This window comes from Saimiri boliviensis, chromosome 11 (genome assembly GCF_048565385.1).
Source record: "Saimiri boliviensis isolate mSaiBol1 chromosome 11, mSaiBol1.pri, whole genome shotgun sequence".
Taxonomy (NCBI): Eukaryota; Metazoa; Chordata; class Mammalia; order Primates; family Cebidae; genus Saimiri; species Saimiri boliviensis.
This window is the reverse complement of record NC_133459.1, coordinates 87,948,116-87,971,852: the sequence shown is the minus strand read 5'-3', so window position 1 is coordinate 87,971,852 and position 23,737 is coordinate 87,948,116. Positions and strand designations below refer to the sequence as shown.

At 35.6% G+C, this 23,737-nt stretch overlaps 1 non-coding gene across 1 annotated transcript; it reads right to left on the bottom strand.

The window, feature by feature from the left end:
* Nucleotides 1–21,705: 21,705 nt before the first annotated feature.
* LOC141580484 (U6 spliceosomal RNA) lies at nt 21,706–21,812 on the bottom strand. Its single transcript, XR_012512652.1, has one exon. It is a non-coding gene; the product is annotated as a U6 spliceosomal RNA (small nuclear RNA).
* Nucleotides 21,813–23,737: the final 1,925 nt, after the last annotated feature.

The window sequence follows — 23,737 nt, the reverse complement described above, 5'->3', positions numbered from 1 at the left end:
ATATTGGCTTTCTTCTCATTTTATTGGGCTTATAATGTCTCACATCCCTTGTTTCTAGGAAGTACAAACAAGGTCTAGAAAGGGAGAGCCTACATATGTGAGGTAATTAACTAAAGCTCCATGATTCAGTCTCATTGTTAGAGAAGTTGCAAGAGAGAAAAATAAGCTGATTTCTAAGATAAAAACAAAAGGAGGAATATCACAAATATTTTTCATATGAGAGAAACATTAGTGAGTTCATTGTTTTTTCTTTGTTTCTTATTTAAGTGTACATTTTACACAGCCTTCTTCTATCTGGAAGCTAACACAAATGAATTTCAAATCATCAGAAACTCATAAAGAGTATGTATAATAATTGTTCCTCTATGAATTGAAGTCAGTCACTAATATGATATTAAGGCAAATATTATAGGGAAAATATGTTTTAATTAATTCATATTTTTATTGTGTCATCCTTATACTCGATTGGGTTCTTAAATAAGTTACTAAGTGTTCTTCATAAACGTTTGATGTTTTTAGGAATTCATGAAATGCATTCTTGTTTACTTGATATAAAATTTAATTACAATCTCTTACTGATCTCAAAAAACAAGGAAATAATACTTTATGCTATCTCTAGCCTACAGTATTATTCCATAAAATGATTTTTATTCATCATGATAATAAATTATACAAAATTTATGAATTTTTAAAATAAGAAAACTAAGATATTGTTAATGGAGAAAACTTGGTAAACTAATAACTCAAGGATAAGGGAAACTAACCTCTTAGGAAAGCTGTGAAATCTATAATTATTTAAAATGCTATTTATTAACACTCATAACCAGCAACTATTTTATGTATATCAGAATATTCTTGTTTTTGAGCATATTAAGCTAATTATTGAGATAAGATGTTCCAATCTCAGGGAAATATTTCAATTTTCATAAAACTACATTTTTGTTATTAACTAATATCCCTGAATCCTGAACTGGCTTTGGGGTAAATATTCATCATTTTCCATTCAACATTTTATCTTTATGAAAAATTTATGTGATGTCTGAAATATTACTTAATAAATTTTAAGCAGTGTTATGGTATTTCAAATAATATTTAGAACTTAAAATAACTAATAAATTCTTATCAGCTTCAAGAAAACTTAAAACAAACCAATTCCTGTAATTTCAGATATAACCACCCTTTCCAGCAACAACAATGAAAATATCATTAAAGTTTTACCACTGGTTTATTCTCTATATAATAAATGAATACTTTAAAAAAACATTTTGCCAACTACAAATTATGACTTCATCAAGGATGTGAAAAGGTGATGGGGGAGTTGGAAAAGAGAATGAATACAATGGGTAAGGAAGATAGTGCAATATAATTTTGTAAGTGATATTTTATTACAAACATTCCCACAATTCAATGGTTCTTGACATATTTTTCTTTGTAGTAATAAAACCACAGACTCTTATTTTTACACAGTTTTGTAATTCTTTCACTTCTCCATCTGAGGAGATTCCTGCTTGTATGGTAAAATGAATGTTTGTAGTCTGAATAACTACATAGGTTGACTGTATTGAGACTAACATCTATTTACAATAGCTTCTGTTCTCAAGAATGCCAAAAATATTATATTTTAAAATAATAGATAATTTTTAGCATGCAAAACTAGAACTCCTTATCAACTATCGGATATATTTGAAAGTTAAGAAATAAAAAAATGATTATTGTCATCAAGTTTTATGAAGATCTTTATGACGACAGTGGAGATGAGATGCCTATTTTCTCCAATAGTATATTTTCTCTCTCTCTCCACCCCACTCTGTGTGTGTGTGTGTGTGTGTGTGTGTGTGTGTGTGTGTGTGTGTGTATCTCTTCCCTAAGCTATGATTTTCATTTAAATACGAAGTTCTGGGTTTCCCATTTCAATGGAAGTGTGTTTTAAATGAATGGACTGTAGGACTTCAAATGCATCTAGTTTAGTCTCTAATTTTAAATTTAAAACTTTATGAATTAGTTGTATATACAACTTCAAAATGAATCATATATAGCAAAGAAATTTCTTGTATTCATCTGCACTTGATTTGTAGATTATCTGAATGACAGGTAATATATACTTTATAAAAATTGAGCATGTATGAAATATCATCTAAACTCCTCAAAGAACCTAGAATGTTTAATAGAATAAGATAATATTTTCTCTATTTTATGCAAATTTCTATCAAATTTCTTAACTCTTTATAAGCCATAAATCATATTTTGTCTCCTTATTAAATTTCTTATAGTTTCTTAAATCTCAAATTGTGGGAATTATAATGTTAACTAATGTAAGATCTCAAGTCAATTGTTTAATCCAAAATTTAATGGAGAATATTGGCACATAGCAAACATAAATTTTATTTTGTATGTTCAAACACATCTTTTTGAACTCAGAAATATTTTATCTGAAAAAATTGTAGCAACCTTTGCACAATAAATTTTAAGTGGATGAGTAAAATATTTAAATATATCAGATAATGTATATGAAGTAAAGCTTCATTTTTTAATATTAAACTTTTGTCTTAATTAACATATAAGTATTCCTTTTGTTTATTAAATAAATATCTCAAACCTAAGAATCTTTTTAAATGTGCTTACAGTTGGATTAAGGCCTGGCAAAATTACTATTTTATGTATAATGTTTTTATTTCCCCTCATTCACACCAGAAACTATCATTAATAATGGGAAGTACTGCATTTATATAACACAGATTATAAATGATATGAATTAGATTCCCAACATTTTATATACATATGTCACAATCTAGGTTATGCATTTGTTTAAACAAAATACTGGTTTAAGCTTCAATACTGCAGGCCGGGCACAGTGGCTCACGCCTGTAATTCCAGCACTTTAGGAGGCTCATGAGGGCAGATCAGAAGGTCAGGAGATCAAGACTATCTTGGCCAACATGATGAAACTCCATTTCTACTAAAAATACAAAATTTAGCTGGGCATGATAGTGTGTGCCTGTGATACCAGCTATAATTTAATAATGCATATTCACCGTGATGCTCAATAGGCACTGACAAAAGCTCTTTATTTTGTAACAAATATATGGATATAAAATGTTTAAATAGTATATTATACACATAACTACATAAAAAGACTATATGTTGACTATGTATTCAATTATGACTTTTTTAGGAACAGGTAAATTAGCAGGTCCAGAAACAAGTTTCCTTTTGGTCCTAGTGAGGGAATGTATTCTTTTCCTGGGGCTGAAATGTGGGGGTAGTTTCTTTCTTTCTTTTTTTTAAAAATTTTTTTATTGCATTTTAGGTTTTGGGGTACATGTGAAGAACATGCAAGATTGTTGCATAGCTACACACATGGCAGTGTGATTTGCTGCCTTCCTCCCCCTCACCTATATCTGTCATTTCTATCTCTCTCCACCTCCCCACCCCTCGTCTCTCCCCCATTTCCCCCCAACAGACCCCAGTGTGTAGTGCTCCCCTCCCCGTGTCTATGTGTCCTCATTGTTCAACACCAGCCTATGAGTGAGAACATGTGGTGTTTGATTTTCTGCTCTTGTGTCAGTTTGCTGAGAATGATGGTTTCCAGGTTCATTCATGTCCCTACAAAGGACACGAACTCATCATTTTTGATGGCTGCATAATATTCCATGGTGTATATGTACCACATTTTTCCTGTCCAGTCTATTATCAATGGGCATTTGGGTTGGTTCCAGGTCTTTGCTATTGTAAACAGTGCTGCAATGAACATTCGTGTACACGTGCCCTTATAGTAGAACGATTTATAATCCTTTGGATATATACCCAGTAATGGGATTTCAGGGTCAAATGGGATTTCTATTTTTAGGTCATTGAGGAATCACCACACTGTCTTCCACAATGGCTGAACTAATTTATACTCCCACCAACAGTGTAAAAGTGTTCCTATTTCTCCACATCCTCTCCAGCATCTGTTGTCTCCAGATTTTTTAATGATCGCCATTCGAACTGGCATGAGATGGTATCTCAACGTAGTTTTGATTTGCATTTCTCTAATGACCAGTGATGATGAGCATTTTTTCATATATTTGTTGGCCTCCTGTATGTCTTCTTTTGTAAAGTGTCTGTTCATATCCTTTGCCCACTTTTGAATGGGCTTGTTTTATTCTTGTAGATCTGTTTTAGTTCTTTGTAAATTCTGGATATCAGCCCCTTGTCAGATGGGTAGACTGCAAAAATTTTTTCCCATTCTGTTGGTTGCCAATTCACTCTAGCGACTGTTTCTTTTGCCATGCAGAAGCTGTGGAGTTTGATTAGGTCCCATTTATCTATTTTGGCTTTTGTTGCCAATGCTTTTGGTGTTTTGGTCATGAAGTCCTTGCCTATGCCTATGTCCTGAATGGTTTTGCCTAGATTTTCTTCTAGGGTTTTTATGGTGTTAGGTCTTATGTTTAAGTCTTTAATTCATCCAGAGTAAGGTTTCAGGAAGGGGTCCAGTTTCTGCTTTCTGCACATGGCTAGCCAGTTTTCCCAACACCACTTATTGAACAGGGAATCCTTTCCCCATTGCTTGTTTTTTTTCAGGTTTGTCAAATATCGGATGGTTGTAGATATGTTGTGTTTCCTCTGAGGCGTCTGTTCTGTTCCATTGGTCTACCTCTCTGTTTTGGTACCAGCACCATGCTGTTTTGATTACTGTAGCCTTGTAGTATAGTTTGAAGTCTGGTAGTGTGATGCCTCCTGCTTTGTTCTTTTTGGTTAGAATTGACTTGGCTATGCAGGTTCTCTTTTGGTTCCATATGACTTCCCGGTGCCATTATTGCCCCCACGTCTCCATCCGGGGACTGAAGGTCTTTGTTTAAACTTTGGCATACACAGGAAAGATCAAAAAGCAGTCACTCCAGTGAAGTTTAAAGGAACTTTCTTCATAGGCCCAGAAAACTTAAAGAGGGCAGGAATTCCTCCCTGGTTAAACATCGCCTTATTTAACACCTCTTTGGACTCCATATCTGTATTCCCTTCCATGACCTCTTGGAAGCTTTTTCTCTTTCTCCTTTTTCTATTTATCTGCCTAAATAAATCACCTTCTGCAAAACTGTTTCGGGTCCGATATTTACTTAATCAGTCACCATGCCCGGCGTGGTCCCCTCTCCCATTCTTGGGTGAGTGAGGTACCAAGGGTCTGGAAAAGAGCATTGGTCCCTGAGCTTCCCCTGCTCCCCAGAATTCGGTTACACCAGTATCCCTTGCAATTAATTATGACCAAAAGAGTAAGCCTTGGCCACTGACATATGGAGATAAGTGATGTAAGCCTTTTTCAGGTCCATTATAACACAACTTGACACATCTCATACTCTATACTGTCTTTGTAGTTTTTCCTTGCTGGTGAATTGAGGATGACTCTCAGGGAGATACTGAAAAACAAACTTAAAGAAGAAGCACAGTCTTCATCTGATGAGTCAATGAATCCATAAAAAATGACATATCAAGCAGAGCACAAACCTCTTCCCACCACCCATTAGAATTTCATAAAAAAGAAATAAAATTATATTAATCTCTTGATATTTTGGTGTGAACTGTTACTGGAGCTAGTGTTAACCTAACACTAATACAGATTATAACACAAATTCTAAAGCATGTTTACCTTATTTGTATCTATGTTCCTTTTGTGTTTTATGATTTCAATGGACATTACTTATTTGATCAATTACTCTAGAAGTAAAGGTAGCTATTTGGTGTTATGACCTTACCTAAGAATAGAGAAAATAGAGACAGAGTTGACTATGAATATAATCATTTTTGGAGTGGTGGATGAAGTTGTGATATTTATTTTTCTCATATGTTGACTAAATGAGTTACAATAGGGAAAGATTTTTTTTTTTTAAAAAAAGCAACATTTACTGAAAACTTATTATATGAGGCTTGTATGTGCCATTTGGTTTGACTGATATTATACCCTTATTATTTCATTTCATTCTCATAGAAATCCACTTACATGTGAATAAACTGAGATTTCAAAACCTCAAATACATTGTAAATGGAGGGCTGGAGTGGAGTTATGTCACAGAAGTTGGTTTGGTGCATGACATGATATTAACACTTCATATTGCTTCATCTACTTATTAAAGATGTAAGGCTAAAAAGTGTTTTTTCAAATGTGTAAATATAAGCATCTGTTATTACCCACACTGCCAAGGGAAAAAACTCAGTGTACAGAAATAAATTGTTTAAAATGCTGGTTGGTTTTATCTGGATAAATAATTAAGTACTGAAAATTTTATTCCCAAGTTATCTTGAAAGAGTTTACATACCCTCAACCAGGTAAAATTATGTTTTAAGTCTACTTTCAAATTTTTATTTTAGAAATTCAACATATATTTTATACCAAAATATTTTGGTGGATGAAATAGGAAAAACAATCTATTCTCTTCTCCAGTTGCTAATGCATGGATGACATATTTTTAAAATACATTTGCCTTACTACAAAAGATGAAGAATCTTATTCAGTGTTTTCCCTTTTATTGTTAATCCATAAATGAATTAAAATGGCTTGAAGTCTAAAGCTGGAAGTTTCAACATACTTTTAACTTTATCTATTATTTATTTATTTGTTGTTTGATTTTGTTTTGCATATTCAAATGGCTCATTTTGCCAGAGAGTTAGTGTGAAGATAAAATTAGGCATTACTTAAAACTAAATAAAATATGAATTTGAATGTTGCTTTATTATTTTCAATATCCACATGAACAAAGAACTGACTTGATTCTAAGTAATACAGATTAATCCAGCCAATGCAAATCTTTTTCAAGTTACTCATTAGTTGTTTTGTCTGCAGGATTCAGTTGTCTTAAGTTTTATGTAATGAATCCTTAAAAAACCAACAAAGTCATTGTATGATTAAAGGAACTTTAAAACTGTGTCAAGTGAACACTGAAAAAAATATCCCTGGCTACTATTTGTTTTATTTAATCCTAATTAGGAAACTAATAATTAGACAAAAGTACAAAAGAACTACAGTATCTAGTCTCTGCAAGCCAATCTACAAAATAACATTAAAAATTGCTACTTACTGAAGTTTAGCATTCCATTCTGGCCTTTCTTGATTATTGACTTTGAATAACTTAATGCAGAACGTGAAAGAATCAAAATTAAAAACAAAGTAGAAAACAAGACTTTTGAGAAATGTATTTAGTGTTAATTAATTTTAATACTTTCCTTTCTTTGAGGTGAAGTTTTGCTCTTGTAGCCCAGGCTGGAGTATAATGGCGTGATCTCAGTTCAGTGCAACCTTCACCTCCCAGGTTCAGGCAATTCTCCTGCCTCAGACTTTCAAGTAGCTGGAATTACAGGTGCCCACCACAACACCTGGTTAATTTTGTATTTTTTTAGTAAGCACAGTGCTTCATGATGTTGTCCAGGCTGGTCTTGAACTCCTGACCTCATGTGATCCCCTGCCTCAGCTTCCCAAAGTTCTGGGATTACACACATGAGCCACTGTGACCAGCCTAATTTTAATAATATTTTACATGGAAAAGTTATATTCAGTGTAAAAGATGCCATATCTTTTCTTTTTTGTAGATAATTAACTAAATTTCTCACAAGTAAAAAATTGTAAATCTAAATAGAAATAATCTCAGATCTGTATCATTCTATAAATCTTGTTACCCAACCCATTCTCTATGTCATAAGTTAGCCTGTAAATAATTAGGCTATTTCTTGTAAAATCTGTTAATGATTCCTTTCTTTATCAAGATGTGGATTGGTTCTTTTAATTAAAATATTTATAAAAATATGAGATACCAGTTAAGAAAGATAGAACTCACAATATAAGCAAATATGGCTTGATAAATATTTTATATAAGCATTTATGCATAACTTTATGCTTTCTATTAGACTAGAAATAGCTCTACTTTGAACTTTTAATGCATATGTAAAGACACACACACACACACACACACACACACACACACACACACCTAAAAGTGACACTTAAAAACTTATGACCTGGCATTCTTTGCTAGTGCTTGTAGAATTGCCCCACATGTGAGATAAATAATGATATAAAGGCTGGTCTCTGTAGATTGAGGCTCAAGTGCCCATTTGGTACAACCAATATGTCTCTTGATGTAGTCAAGATTTTCAGTTTATATATTCAAATAACTGAAATATATCAGTTATTGCAGTTTCCAAAGTTAGAAAGCTAAATCTCATTTCTAAAAATTCCTCAAAATATTCTCATGCCATTCTCTTCAGAAGATGACTTTGAGGGATATAACAGTGTCCTAAAAGATTGACCGAAAGTAAACTGATTATCACTTTTAATTATAGCTACTATTATGTCTTCATATGACTCTAATTTGGGGTAGGAGTGTGCACTCACAATGAGGAGCTAGGATGTTTGCAGAATGGAATTCTCCATCTCCACTTTTGCTCATTCTGGCCTTCTTCAGAACTATGAATTTAATAATTTATTGATTACTTTTGTATGTGTACGTCTCAACTCATATTCTTCTGTAGAGAATCTTTGTATTTTTATTTTTTATTGTCCAGAATTTTCTTGTTTGAAATATGGAAATATTCTACCTAAAATATCTTGGATTTCTTCTTCAGTTATTTTATTATTATAACCATTATATAAGTCCTGACATAACATAAAATGGTAAAAGATTCTGAGCATTAACATTGCTTGATTGTGGACATGTTAAATATTCTGTCTCTGCAAAGTGTTCTATGAAGGTGTTCTGAAAAATTTTCTTTGCAGTGTCAGTGAGATGGTTTAATGGTTTTACTGAAATCCTTTGATTTAGATAGGAAAAATATGTCTTCCGGAATTTATGATTTAATATTCACATTTAAACATTTCTTTGCACACATTAAAAGACTTGCATGGTTGCTTTAAAAGACTTGCATGGTTATTGAATTCGAGTCGGTAATTTTGATTCTTAGGATAGTTCTTATGAAAATTACTTTGAAATTTTTAAATGTTTAAACTAAAAGAATGTTCAGTATGCTGTTGATTCAAAGAGTGAGGAACGATAGACAATTAGAATGTGCAACATTAGTAACAAAGAGATAGTTCTTAAATATACATTAACAAAATACTAGAGAATCATTAAATGCTAAATATTTGGAAAATATTTTCTCTATTATTAAGTAACCTACTTTTTAGACTATTTTATTAATATAAAATATACATGTACAGAAATGATAGAAAGTCTATGAAATACATGTTTTTAGATGGCTATGCCAGATTACAGATGGCCCCAAACCCTTTGATCTTTCTCCCACTGATCTCAATTAGATGATTACATATCTGTTTGCGATTCCAGACTTTAAGATACTGGCAGCTTTTTTCATTTCTTTTTTTGGAAAGCTTGCCTTAAGGGACGTCACCAGTCACCTGCTATGTATGTAGCCCAGCCTACCCTGATCACCCTGTTATGATTAAGCTCAAATAGCCACGGGGATACACTACATGAAGAGATACACAGACACACTGACATGCACGTGCACACACACACACACACACACACACACACACACACAGAGCAAGAGTGTGTCTTATAAACAAGACACAACACCTACCTTCCCTACTTCATAGGTTCACAATACAGAATATGTAATGTATATACGTACATGTACACACACACCACATAATGTATATTACATATAATTAAATAGTATATAATAGAGCAAATAATGAGAATATGAATATTCAAATATAAATGTTTATGATAAATACATAACATAGTATTTTAAATATAACTTATCTTGAGATGTGTCTGTTCATATCCCTTGTCCATTTTGTGATAGAATTGGGTTTGTTTTGTTTTGTTTTTCTCTTTGTTCTTGTTGTTTGTTTGCTTATTGATTTAAATTCCTTTCAGATTCTGGGTCTCAGACCTTTATCAGATGCATAATTTGTAAGTATCTTCTCTCATTGTGTGGATTATCTGTTTACTTTGTTGACAGGTGTCTTTTGCTGTGCAGAAGTTCTTTAATTAGCTACTACTTACTTGTTAATTTTTTTAATTTCAATTGCTTTGAGGGAATTTGCCAAGAGTTCTTTGCCAAGGACAATGTCAGAAAGAGTATTTCCCAGATTTTCTTCTAATATTTTTATAGTTAGAGATCTTTAATCCATCTTGAGTTAATTACTGCACATGGTAAAATGTGAGTATCCGGTTTCTTTCTTCTCCCTGTGGCTAGCCAGTTATTTCGGCATCATTTATTAAATAGAGAGGCTTTTCTCCATTGGTTGGATCAGGTGGTTGTAGGTGTGTGGCTTTATTTCTGGGTACTCTATTTGGTCCCTTTGGTCTACATGTTTGTTTTGTGTCACCACCATGCTGTTTGGGTCACTTCGACCATGTAGTATATGTTCAAGTGGGGCAGTATGATGTCTCCAGCTTTGCTCTTCTAGCTTAGGATTCTTTGGGCCATTCTGGCTCTTTTCTGCTTCCATATGAGTTTTAGAATATTTTTTGTAATTAGGTGAGAAATTATGTTGGTAGGTGAATAAGAAATAACATTGAATCTGAAGATTGTATTGTAGTTCTCCTTCAAGAGCTCTTTCACCTCCTTGGTTAGCCACATTCTTGGGTATTTCATTTTATTTGTGACTGCTGTATATGTGACTGCTGTATTTTTTATTTGACTCTCAGCTTGCATGTTATTGATGTACAGAAATGTTACTAATTTCTATGCATTGATTTTGTATCTTGAAATATTATTAAAATCATTTGATATTTCAAGGAACCTTTTGGCAGAGTCTTTAGAATTTTATAGATATAGAATCATATCACAGTGAAGAGAGATAGTTTGACTTGTGTTCTTCCTGTTTGGATGACTTTTATTTATTTATCTTGCCCAACTGCTCTGGCCAGGACATTCAGTACTATGCTGAATAGGAGTGGTGAGAGTGGACACTCTTGCATTGCTTCAGGCCTCAAGGAAAATGGCTCATTGTTTGCCTGTTCAGTATGATGCTGCCTGTGGGTTTGTCATAGGTGGCTCTTACTCTTTTGAGGTATGGCCGTTTGATACCATGTCTGTTAAGGATTTTATCAGCAAGTAATGTTGGATTTTATCTAAAGTTTTTCTGTGTCTATTGAGATTGTTATATGTTTTTGCCTTTAATTCTGTTTATGTGGCGAATGACATTTATTGATTTGCATATGCCAAGCCAGCCTTACATTCCGGGAATAAAGCCCAGATGATCATGACAAATTAGCATTTTAACATGTTGCTGGCTTTAGTTTGCTCATATTTCCTTGAGAGTTTTTGCCTCTATGTTTTTTAGGGATATTGACCTGAAGATTTACTATTTTGTTTTATCTCTACCAGATTTTGGTATCAGGTAGATGCTGGCTTCTTAGAATGAGTTAGAGAGGAATCCCTCTTTCTCATTTTTTTGGAATAATTTCCATATGATTAATATCAGTTATTCCTTGAACATCTGGTAGAATCCAGCTGTGAATCCATCTAGTCCAGGACTTTTTTAGTTGGCAGTTTTTCTATTACTGATTCAATTTTAAAATTTGTTACTGTCTTTTTCAAGTTTTCACTTTCTTCCTGGTTCAATGTTGGGATGTTGTATGTTTCCAGAAATTTATCTATTTTCTCTAGACATTTTAAATTTGTCTGCATAGAGGTGTTCATAATAGTTCCTAAGGATCTTTTTTTATTTCTAGGAGATTGGTGGCATTTTCATCATTGTCATTTCTCATTGTACCTATTGGTTCTTCTCTCATTCTTCTTTGTTAAGCTAACCTAGTTAAAGCTACCTATTCCTGATGTGTTGTTATAGTTGCAAAAAGAAAGGAAATACTGCATATTAACTTCTAAGTTGATTAGCTGATTGGAGAATGTAACGATTTATAACTTTATATTATTATTATTATTGTATCTAATTATGTTCCATCCTGAGAATTGTGGTGAGAAACCTTTAGAGTAATAATATTTTGGCTTTTTCTGGTGTTCTGTTTTGGCTTCTTATTTCTTACATTGCTTTGTGCAGTCAGACAGACTGCCAATGAACTAACTATGGGAGTTGATGCCATTTGATAACTACAAGGCATGCTTCATAACAGATAGGTTATTATAAAAGCAGAAAACAAATGCCTTCTAAGAAGCTAAGTATAGTTAATTAAATTTTAAAACTGCCTGCAGTATGTCATTGCAATGGAACTGAGAAGCCAAATGGTAGTTAGAAATCGTTGCTTGGGCCCCAGGCACAGAACATTTTAAAAATTCCATAATATAAGAAGTATTCTCATTCAAAGTATGATAAATATATCTTTGTTCACTTGTAAACTTAGTGGTTGGTGTGAAATCTTTGTTCAAACATTTAGACTGTTCTGTGGACTAAAGGGGAAAAGGTTACGGGCATAGATCAAATTAGTGGAGATGTCAATTTGTGAAGCTGAGAGCTAGTAATAGAAGACTGCCGATTCTGGACACATCACCAACTGTCAGCATTTGTTCTAAAATTTTTGTATATAAATAGCAGTCTAAACTCAACATTACTTATAAGGGAGTCATCCATAAGAACTCTGTAGTTCAGATCTATTATCAGCTATTAGTTAGAAAACAGAGGTTTCTGCTGAACAACTTAATATAAGAAAATAATTCATTATTATTTTCTCATATCTCTTATAACTCCTGCTTCATGTTGGTTACTTAATAAATAATGATAATAATAAAGATAATGATTAATGATAAAATTGATAGCAATAGCTACTTTTTATTGGTCACATATTGAGTGCCAGGAACTCCAAAAACATTACCTTATTTAATTCTGAAACACACTCTACAACGGTATTATTTATCCTTTTCTTATTGTGAGAATAGTAAGATATAAAGAAGTTGAGTAGCATACCAAAAGTCAAATAATTATCATGTTAAAATCGCCAGATTTAAAAAGAAACATGCCTCTAAACCCAAGTTTCTTCTTCTCCCCAAAAATGTAAACTGATTCTTTAGGGTGACAGAGTCGATGGAGGGATGGATATATAAGTTCTCAATTTTTATCTAGACTAATCCATGAGTTCTAATGTTTACAGATACACAACACACACACATGCACACAGTGTTACTACATAATACTTAAGAAGTGTTCAGGGCGGGCGTGATGGCTCATGCCTGTAATTCCAGCACACTGGGAGGCCGAGGCGGGTGGATTATTTCAGATCAGGAATTCAAGACCAACCTGACCAACATGGTGAAACCCAGTCTCTACTAAAAATACAAAAAAATAGCTGAATGTGGTGATGCATGACTGCAGCCCCAGCTACTTGGGAAGCAGTGGCAGCAGAACTGCTTGAACTTGAAAGGCAGAGGCAGTGAGCCGAGATCCTGCCACTGCACTCCAGCCTGGGTGACAGAGCGAGACTCCATCTCAAAAAAAAAAAGTGTCTATAAGAAGTACAGCAATCTAAGAAATCTAAGAGAGAAGTAATAGTCATTGTCATTTTCCAGATATTTTCACACTGTAATAATTTTATGTGTTATTTATGACTTCTCTGCTCAACCTCTACCAACACAATAGTCCACTCCTCACAAGCTCTTTTCCTCTGAGTAGCAGTGCCCTCCAGGTGGCTTTCAGGGAAAAGTTTCTTTTAAGAAGTCACTACACAAACACTTGTCCATGTTGCCTCTTGTGGTCTGTGCCTGGTCAATTAGAAATAGGCATGTACTTCTTGTTGCCTCCTCTTAACAATATAGTAACTCGTACTTCTGTTTGCTTATCATTTTTTGCAAAAATTTGAAAACACTGCTTGTTTTAGTTTCAATAAAATTTTCTTTAAATTTCATTTGACCTAAAAAAGAATATCACAGTGAAACGTTTGTCAGCCCCAACTATACCACACATTTTTCACTGTCAGCAACAGTGATAAATGGACATCAGGTAGGGACAGTAAGAGCAACAACTACTGGATCAATTTTGTGTATTTTTAGGTGTTGTGGGTGATGTTTATAAATAAAAAAACTCTCTAATTGCCTTTAAAATAATGAATGCTTAAATCAAATTAATTTTTTCAGAAAAATAAAAACTCTAATACCTTTTACTTCACAAGACTGTAGTAATATTTGAGAAATAAAGACAGATTTAAAGTTTATTGGTAAAATAAAGACATTAGCTCTAAATTAGGCAGGTCAGATATTAGGTTTATAAAATGATTTAAAGTAATAAACTGCTTTTTTTGACTTTTAAAATTTGTTCAACTTACCTGCTTTGGAGTCACTAGATTCTAGGTAAGGTCTGAGAACATGTGGAGTTAGCCGTGCTCCCTGGCTATGCTTGAAAAAGTCAGACTTTATATGCACTTGTGTCTGGTGTCCTAGGCTCCATACCTAGTACAAAATTAAAATAACTTACCTGACAGGTGTTTCACCAAAAAAAAAAAAAAATTGCTAAGAGCTAACATTGCAACATATAATTGAGACTACTGAAAAAAGTTTTACATGGAAGCTTTGTGGAAAAAGTGAAATGTGCTTTCAGTAAAACATTATAAGGCATTAGAATGTAAATTTTTGCTTCATTCAGAAGGTTAAAAATTGTTTTGACTTAAATAGAATGAAGCTAAAGGTTTGAGTAAGTTGTGGAAGGTTTGTGAAATAGTCATCTTGTAAAAGAAACACCGTGTGAACACACTGGCTAAATTTAAAGGAGTATTGTTCAGTTTTTCCATAAATGGAACATTGGAATAAAAACACAACAGGGTTTTCTTAGAGTACTAATTTTGCTTTAATACAAATTTGTAAAATGTTATCAAAAGCTTATAAGAATTTCAACTTATAGTCAAACTGATGAAGACTGGATGAATTCATCTTTAAGGTTTTATTAAAAATTTGAGTTGACATTAACAGTACACTAATGCAAGAGTGAAATTTGGCTTTCTTTCTTGAATATGATTTTAACATAATATTAAAGAATAAAAAAGATTTCTGTCTCTCCTCAAATTACAGGAAAAAGAAGGGAAAGACACACATTGCTTGAAAAGCTGAGTCTTCTATCAATGAGTAAATGCTTTTGCCTTTAAACATTTTTCGAGTTACCATTTTGGCTAAATGAATGACTTACTGTGACCTGGCATTCCATTTTATATCAAATGTTTTAGGCCTTTAGTATATTTATATCAATATTAATATATTTGGTACACTTCCCCAAATCTTCAAAACTAAGTCTTTTTGACTTCTTAATTTGGAATGCAAAAGAAGGCACTGAAAAATCCAAAAGAGAAGTATATGGAATTATTTGACATGTTGTTACATGAGGAGCACTGTCAAAATAAGAAATATTTGACTTTCTTCGGATTGTATTCTAGGCAATGTTAATATATGTTTGAAAATCGTATGAAATTCCTAAAATTCTAATATGCCAAAATATGTGCTATCAATTATATTGTTTCCATGATAAATTGTAGACCACAGAAATGAACAAACTTTCTTGTCAATCATGTAACTATAACTATTTAACATCATTTCCACACTTAACTGCTTAATACTGATGCAGTTTCTGAAAACTTCACAAGCACAAAATGTCCTAGAATATGGTGTCTTTTAGGAGGTTCCAGAAATAATGGAAAGACCACGAAAAAGAGCTCTTGAATACAGATTTCTGGAAACTTTAGAATCACATCCTTTGTCAAATTATCCCAAATACTTTAAGGGCTGTGTAAGATTTCCTGGAATTTTAATGAAAAGACTTACTTGTTTTTTAAACTCCTACCCAAGTAGAAGAAAACTTAATTGAATACCAAGAAAACATTTTGTCAGACTGTCATTCTAAATCAGCCAATACTGAAACTGTTTATATATGCAATTTGAATGAACTCCATGGTATAAGTCAAGTTACCTATGACAACCCATCAGTTACAACTACTATGAACTTAAATTGGAGAAACAACTGATATTTAAAGGAATATAAGTTCAATGTTAAGCATGGACTCACGGAGAACCAAGATAGCTGCCTTGTCCTTCCTGGTTCCGTACTCAAAGTTCTTCTTAAAGGAGAACTACAAACCTTTGCTCAAAGAAATATGAGACATCACAAACACATTTTAAAAATCCATGCTCATGGATACAAAAAATCAATATTATAAAAATGGCCCCATGGTTCAAACTAATTTATAGATTCAATGCTATTCCTATCAAGCTACCATTTACAATTTCTTCACAGAATTGCCAAAAACTACATTTAATTTCATATGGGATGAAAAAAGAGCCTACATAGCAAATCAAAAAGAACAACACTGGAGACATCATGCTACCTGACTTCAAACTATACTACCAGCCTACAGTAACCAAAACAGCATGGTACTGGAACCAACACAGATATATAGAGCAATGGAATGGGACAGAGCCCTCAAAAATAATGCCACACATCTACAACCATCTGAACTTTGACAAACTAGACCAAAAATACCATCGGGAATGGATTACCTATTTAATAAAAGGTGTTGGGAAAACTGGGTAGCCATATACAGAAAACAGAAACTGGACCCCTTACTTACACCTTATACAAAAATTAACACAAGACGGATAAAAGACTAAAAGTGAAGACCTAAAATTATAAAAACTCTAGAAAAAATCCTAGGCAATACCATTCAGAACATAGGCACAGGCAAAGACTTTATGACTAAAACACCAAAAGCAATGGCAATAAATGTCAAAATTCACAAATGCTTCTGCACAGAATTAAACTAAACTAAAAAGCTTCTGCACAGAAAACTAAAATGAAACAAAACACAACTATCATTGGAGTGAATGGGCAACCCACAGAATGGGAGAACATTTTTGCAATCTATCCATCTGACAAAGGACTAATATATAGAATCTACAAAGAACTTAAATTTACAAGAAAAAACCAACTCCATCAAAAAGTAGGCAAAGAATATAAACAGACACTCCTGGAAAGAAGACATTTATGAAGCTAACAAACATATGATGAAAAGCTCATCATCACTTGTCATTTCAGAAAAACAATAATTAAAAAAGTCAGAAAACAACAGATGCTGGAGAGGATGTAGAGATATAGGAAATCTTTTACACTGTTGGTGGGAGTGTAAATTAGTTCAAACATTGTGGAAGACAGTGTGGTGATTCCTCAACAATCTAGAAATAGAAATGCCATTGGACCCAGCAATCCCACTACTGGGTATATACCCACAGGATTATAAATCATTCTACCACAAAGACATATGCACACATATGTTTACTGCAGCACTGTTCACAACAGCAAAAACTTGGAACCAACCCAGATGCCCATCAATAATAAACTGGATAAGGAAAATGTCACACATATACACCCACAGCCATGAAAAAGAATGAGTTCATGTCCTTCTCAGGGACATGGATGAAACTAGAAACCATCATTCTCAGCAAACTGACACAAGAACAGAAAACCAAATGCCACGTGTTCTTACTCATAAGTGGGAGTTGAACAATGAGAGTACATGGACACAGGGAGGAAAATATCACACACCGGGGCCTGTTGTGGATGGGCCTAGGGGAGGGATAGCATTAGGAGAAATACCTAAGGTAGACCATGGGTTGATGATAATAATAATAAAAGAAATATGCTTTTAATTATAAAGCTCTTAAAGAAAATCCTTTTGAATCTCTTACTACCACATCATAGCTGGGACAAACTGCTGATATTTAAAAAGTAACAAACATCAAACCAGAAAGAATTAGATTTAGGAACCAAACTCAGGTTGCTGTAGGGAACAGGGCAGAATCTTAGGATTGGAAGGTCACCACTGTTCCTTCAGTTTGGCCTTGGCTGATAAAAGATGGCCTAATGTGGACAGAAACTCTTAGGTTAAAAAAAGAAGAAGAAGAAATTTCTGCAAACTAGAAAATACATACTTGGCAGCTACAAGAGTTTTAGCCAATTCAGATGACTTGCTTCCCAAAATTTGGAACATTCCCTTGGATTTGACCAAGTCAGAAAGATATGGTCATACTTGATGAAAGAAAAGTGAAATAAAATCTCAAACATAAATAAATAAAAATAGTTAAGCAAAATTAAAAAATGCACAATGAATATGATTACCGAGTGTCTTAATGTTAAGGAGAAATTAAAACTAAGTGGTTGGTAATCTTAACTTCTGGTCATTAAGGAAAAATTTTAAGACAAATCTCTAATTTAGCCACTTACCTGGAAATAAGGCTCAGGCTGATGACTGTTCTCTACCATCTTAGAAACAGGAAAAAATTCACACTCACCTTTCCTGTCAGAAGCAAGCTGAAACTCAAGAAAGGAAGTGCCTGCTCTCCACCATCATGGAAGCAGAACAACTTGTCTTCCTTACCGGAAATAAGAAAAACTTCACAAAAGGAGCTGTAAAGCAAAATCAACCTTAGCTCTGAACCAAATTTTGGGAGATCTGAGACTCTCCGGAGGGCAGAAGCTCCCAAACCTCAGCAAATCATCTATCCCATTGGTTTGAACAATAAGGATAGCCCAGGTTATCAAGCAATAATAACATTTATCAAAGGTCAGGGCCACGTTGGTAATGCCGTTCTCTCTCTTTTTTTTTTTTTTTCTTCTGAGGTAGAGTCTCGCTCTGTTGCCAGGCACCAGACTGGAGTGCAGTGGTGCAATCCGAACTCACTGCAACCTCTGTGTCCTGGGTTCAAGCAATTCTCCTGCCTCATCCTCCCAGGTAGCTGGGACTACAGGACCATGCCACCACGCCCAGTTAATTTTTTTTTTTTTTTTTTTTTTTTTGTATTTTTAGTAGAGATGGGGTTTCACCATGTTGGCCAGGATTAGTTTGTGCTCTTGACCTCATGATCCGCCTGCCTCGGCCTCCCAAAGTGCTGGAATTACAGGCTTGAGCCACCGCGCTGGGCCCATGCCCTTCTCTTTTTATCTTTATTCGTATAGCCTGTTTTGTCATAAACTAGGATTGCAACACCTGCTTTTTTCTGTTTCCCATTTGCTTGAAGGATTTTTCTCCATTCATTTTGAGCCTATGTGTGGGAGTTCATGTGAGATGGGTCTCTTAAAGACAGCATACTCAAATAAGTCTTGGCTCTTTACCTATCTTGCCGCCCTATGTCTTTCAATTGGAGCATTTAGCCCATTTACATTTAAAATTAGCAATGATATGTAAGGATTTGATCCTGTCATCACGCTCCTAATTGATAACTTCACAGACTTGTGTACGTGGTTGGTTTTTTAGCATCAGTGGTCTGTGTAATTCAGTGCATTTTTGTAGTGGCTGGTGATGATCTTTTCTTTCCATATTAAATTCTACTTTCAGGAGCTCTTGTAAGGTAGATCTGCTGGTAATGAATTCCCTCAGCATTTGCTTGACTGAAAATGATCTTATTTCTCCTTCACTTATGACACTTAGTTTTGCTGGACTTGAAATTCCAGGTTGAAATTTTTTTCTGTAAGTAGTTGAATATCTCTTCTGGCTTGTGGGGTTTCAGCTGAGTAGTTCACTGTTAGTCTGATGGGATTCCTTTTGTAGGTGACCTTGTCTTTCTCGCTAGCTGCCTTTGACAAGTTTTATTTCATTTTGATCTTGGAGAACCTGATAATTATGTGTCTTAGAAATGTTCTTCTTGTGGCATATCTGAGGTTCTCTAGATTTCCTGAATTCAATTCTGGCTAGGTTGGGGAAATTCTGATGAATGATATTCTGAAATATGTTTTCCAATTTGGTTACATTTTTGTCATCTCTTTCAGGTACATTAATAAGGCATATATTTCACCTTTTTACATGATACTTCATTTCTCAAAGGTTTTGGTCATTCCTTTTTATTCTTTTCCCCCATTCTTGCCTCTTTTCTTTCAGAAAGCCAGTTTTCAAGCTCTGAGACTCTTACCTTTGCTTGATCTATTCTACTAGGTGGTCTTGCACATGAGATGGTGCTGGTCTGACCTCAGCACTCCTTAGTCTGCTTGCCTCTCCCAGGACCCCAGCCTGGCCACACCTGCTTACAGGGCACCCTTGGGTGCCCACACACATTATAAAAATTGTTATAATGCAATCACACACAATTACCATGTGGCTGCATTATAAAAATTCATGTAGTGTGCTTTTCAGCTCTATCACATCAGTTTATTCTTTTTTTTAAAGCTGTACTTCAGGTTATAGGGTACACATGCAGATCATGCAGAATTGTTGCATAGGTAAACATATGGCAATGTGGTTTCCTGCCTCCATCCCCTCACATACATCTGGCATTTCTCTTCAGGTAATCCCTCCCTGACCTCCCCAGCCCCTGGTGTCCCCCTGTTGGCCACCCTCAAAAAGACCCCAGTGTGTGATGCACCCCTCCCTGTGTCCATGTGTTCTCATTATTCATCACCTGCCTATGAGTAAGAACATGCAGTGTTGGATTTTCTTTCTTCTGTCACTTTGCTGAGAATGATGGTTTCCAGATTGATTCATGTCCCTACAAAGGACACAAACTCAACGTTTTTTGTGGCTGCATAATATTCCATGGTGTATGTGTGTCACATTTTCCTTGTCCAGTCTGTCGTCTCTGGACATTTGGGTTGTTTTCAGGTTTTGCCATTGTAAACAGTGCCACTGTGAACATACGTGTGCATGTGTCTTTATAATAGAATGATTTATAATCCTTTGGGTATATACCCAGTAATGGGATTGCTGGGTCAAATGGAATTACTATTTCCAGGCCCTTGAGCAAGTGCCACACTGCCTTCCACAATGGTTCAACTAGTTTGTACTCCTAGCAACAGTGTAAAAGTGTTCCTATTTCTCCACATGCTCTCTGGTATCTGTTGTCTCCAGATTTTTTAATGGTCACCATTCTAACTGGCATGAGGTGATATCTCAATGTGGTTTTGATTTCTCTAATACAGTGATGATGAGTATTTTTTCACATGTTTATTGGCCTCATATATATCTTCTTTTCAAAAGTGTCTGTTCATATCCTTTGTCGACTTTTGAACGGGTTTGCTTGTTTTTTTCCTTGTAAATCTGTTTTAGTTCTTTGTAGATTATGGATATCAGCCATTTGTCAGATGGGTAGATTGCAAAAATTGTTTCTCATTCTGCTAGTTGCTGGTTCACTCTAATGATGGTTTCTTTTGCTGTACATAAGCTCTGGAGTTTAATAAGGTCCCATTTGTCTATTTTCCTTTTTGTTGCCAATGCTTTTGGTGTTTTAGTCATGAAGTACTTGCCTACACCTATGTCCTGAATGGCTTCGCCTGTTTTTTTTCTAGATTTCTTTATGGCATTAGGTCTTATGTCTAGATCTTTAATCCATCTGGAGGTAATTCTACTGTAAGGTGTCAGGAAGAGGTCCAGTTTCTGCTTTCTGGACACTGGTAGCCTGTTTTCCCAACAACAATTATTAAACAAGAAATCCTTTTCCCATTGCTTGTGTTTGTCAGGTTTGTCAAAGATGAGATGGTTGTAGATGTGTGGCATTGCCACCAGGACCTCTGTTCTGTTCCATTGGTCTATTTCTCTGTTTTAGTACCAGTACCATGCTGTTTTGATTACTGTAGCTTTGTATTATAGTTTGAAATCAGGTAGCATGATGCCTCTGGCTTTGTTCTTTTTGCTTAGCATTGTCTTGGCTATGCATACTCTCTTTTGATTCCATATGAAGTTTAAGGTGGGTTTTTCCAGTTCTGTGAATAAGATCATTGGTAGCTTGAGGGGGACAGCATTGAATCTATAAATTACTTTGGGTAGTATGGCCATTTTCAAGATATTGATTCTTTCTACAAATATGGAATGCTTCATGAATTTTTAGGTCCTCCCTGAGCAGGGGCCATGCTAATCTTCTCTAAATCATTCCAATTTTAAAATATGTGCTGCCAAAGTGAGCACCAGTAATGTTGTTTATACTGAATATATTGTCTGTTAGCTCCTGTGATGTTTTACAATGATTTTTGGCCTCCTTGCATTGGATGATGACATACTTGTTTCACTCAGTGAACTTTGTTTCTACCCACATTCTGAATTCTACTTGTATCATTGCAGACATGTCAGCCTCTGGCCAGTTCTGAAAACTTCAACAGGCTAAACAGTTGATGTAATCATCTGGAGGAAAGAAGGCATGCTGACTTCTTGAGTTTCAGTGTTCTTGCACTGATTCTTCCTCATGTTTATGAGCTTATTCATCTTCAACCTTTGAGGTTGCTGACCTTTGCACAGGATAATTTTCTTTTATCGTATTTGATGATCTTGAGGGTTTGATTGTGGTTTAAGGTAGAATCAGGCAGCTGCCTTTGGTTTTGGAGGATTTTAGGGGACCAAAATTCATCTCTCAATTCCTGGGCTGTGTGCTTTAACTCTGGGAAACTTATATTGGGTCTCAACTTTGTTCTCTGGCTCCTCAAAGTTTGGAGTCTACTGCACTGAAGGCAGCAAAGTGTGGCAGCTGTGGCAGAGTGTTAGCAGATGCAAAACTGCCTGCTTCCCTGTTGGCATTTGCCCAGTGGTGGAAGTGGTGGAGGCAAGACAGCTTGGTGGCAGCCAGAAGACCCCTGCTGTGTGTGCTGTTGCACTGGATGTAGTGTTGGCTCAGGCTGGGGTGCTGGCCTGTGCATGTCTGGGTGCCGTCTCTGTGACCCCCTAAGCAGCAACGACCACTCAACGTATATTAGCATTCCCTTTTCGTGCACAGAATTAGCACAAGGAGAAGGTGTTGATAGAGGTTGTGCTTTTGTTCCTCTGCCTACCATGGCTCTTTCTTCAATGGGAGTTGGTGTGCATTGAAGTGTGTGCTACATTCCCATGTGCTGGTAGGGCAAGTGCAGCAAAATCCACTCATGTAAACACACACCAGCAAAGTGATGTAGGATGTTTGTGTATAAAGAGCTTCAGTATGGAGAGGCAATGTAGAGGCGGGTGCGTGCCTGAAGGGTCCACTTTGCTGCATCTCTTCACTGCTCAGGCATGGTCCACTGGCACAGAAACTAAGGTGTGGGCAGCTGAGAGTGCCCTGTAGGCAGGTGTGGCCAGGCTGGGGCCCTGGGAGAGGCAAGCAGACTAAGGAGTGCTGAGGTCAGACCAGCTTCATCTCATGTGCAAGAATGCCCAGTAGATATCACGCCTCAGAAAACTCTCTGAAAAGTGAGGCCCCAGCACAGCACAGCTGCTCTACAAAAACGTGGCCAGACTTCTTTTTTAAGCAAGTCTCCTTTTATTAATAGGGAAAATCACATACCTGATCTCTTCTGGGCAATCTTCACATGAGATGTGGCTGATCTGACCTCCACAGTCCTAAAGTGCTGGGATAAAGTGTCTCATAAGACGAAGTAGAGCATAGAGAGATAGCTGTGCCTGCCCTCTGGGCTTCACATCAGCTGGCTTCCTGCTCCATCACTTTGCTTGTCTCCTGGGGGCTCTACCCCAGAGAGATGTGAGTTAGCCATCACTTAGTGTAATCATCCCAGGATGGAGGGTCTGTTCTATGGGACCAAGCCAGAGTTCCCTGTCCAGTGATAAGCAGTGGGGGGTATGCGGTATCCACAAAAGATGGACTGCCTTGTTCCTTGGGTCAACTGCAGCTTGTTAGAGTTATCAATATGGCACTTAGGGTCTTTGCTTTCTTGATATTCTGAAGGTAACAAGGGCAGATCCACTGCAGAGGCAGTGGCAGAGAGGATTTCAGTCGATCGGTGAAGCTCTGTCCAAGAAATTGCCAAGTTGCTACTGGCTTGTTGGCTTCAGTGGGGTCCTGGATAAAGACCCAAGCCGGGAGGACCTGCTCATCGAGGAGACATGGAAGCCAGCACCCACGTAACGGT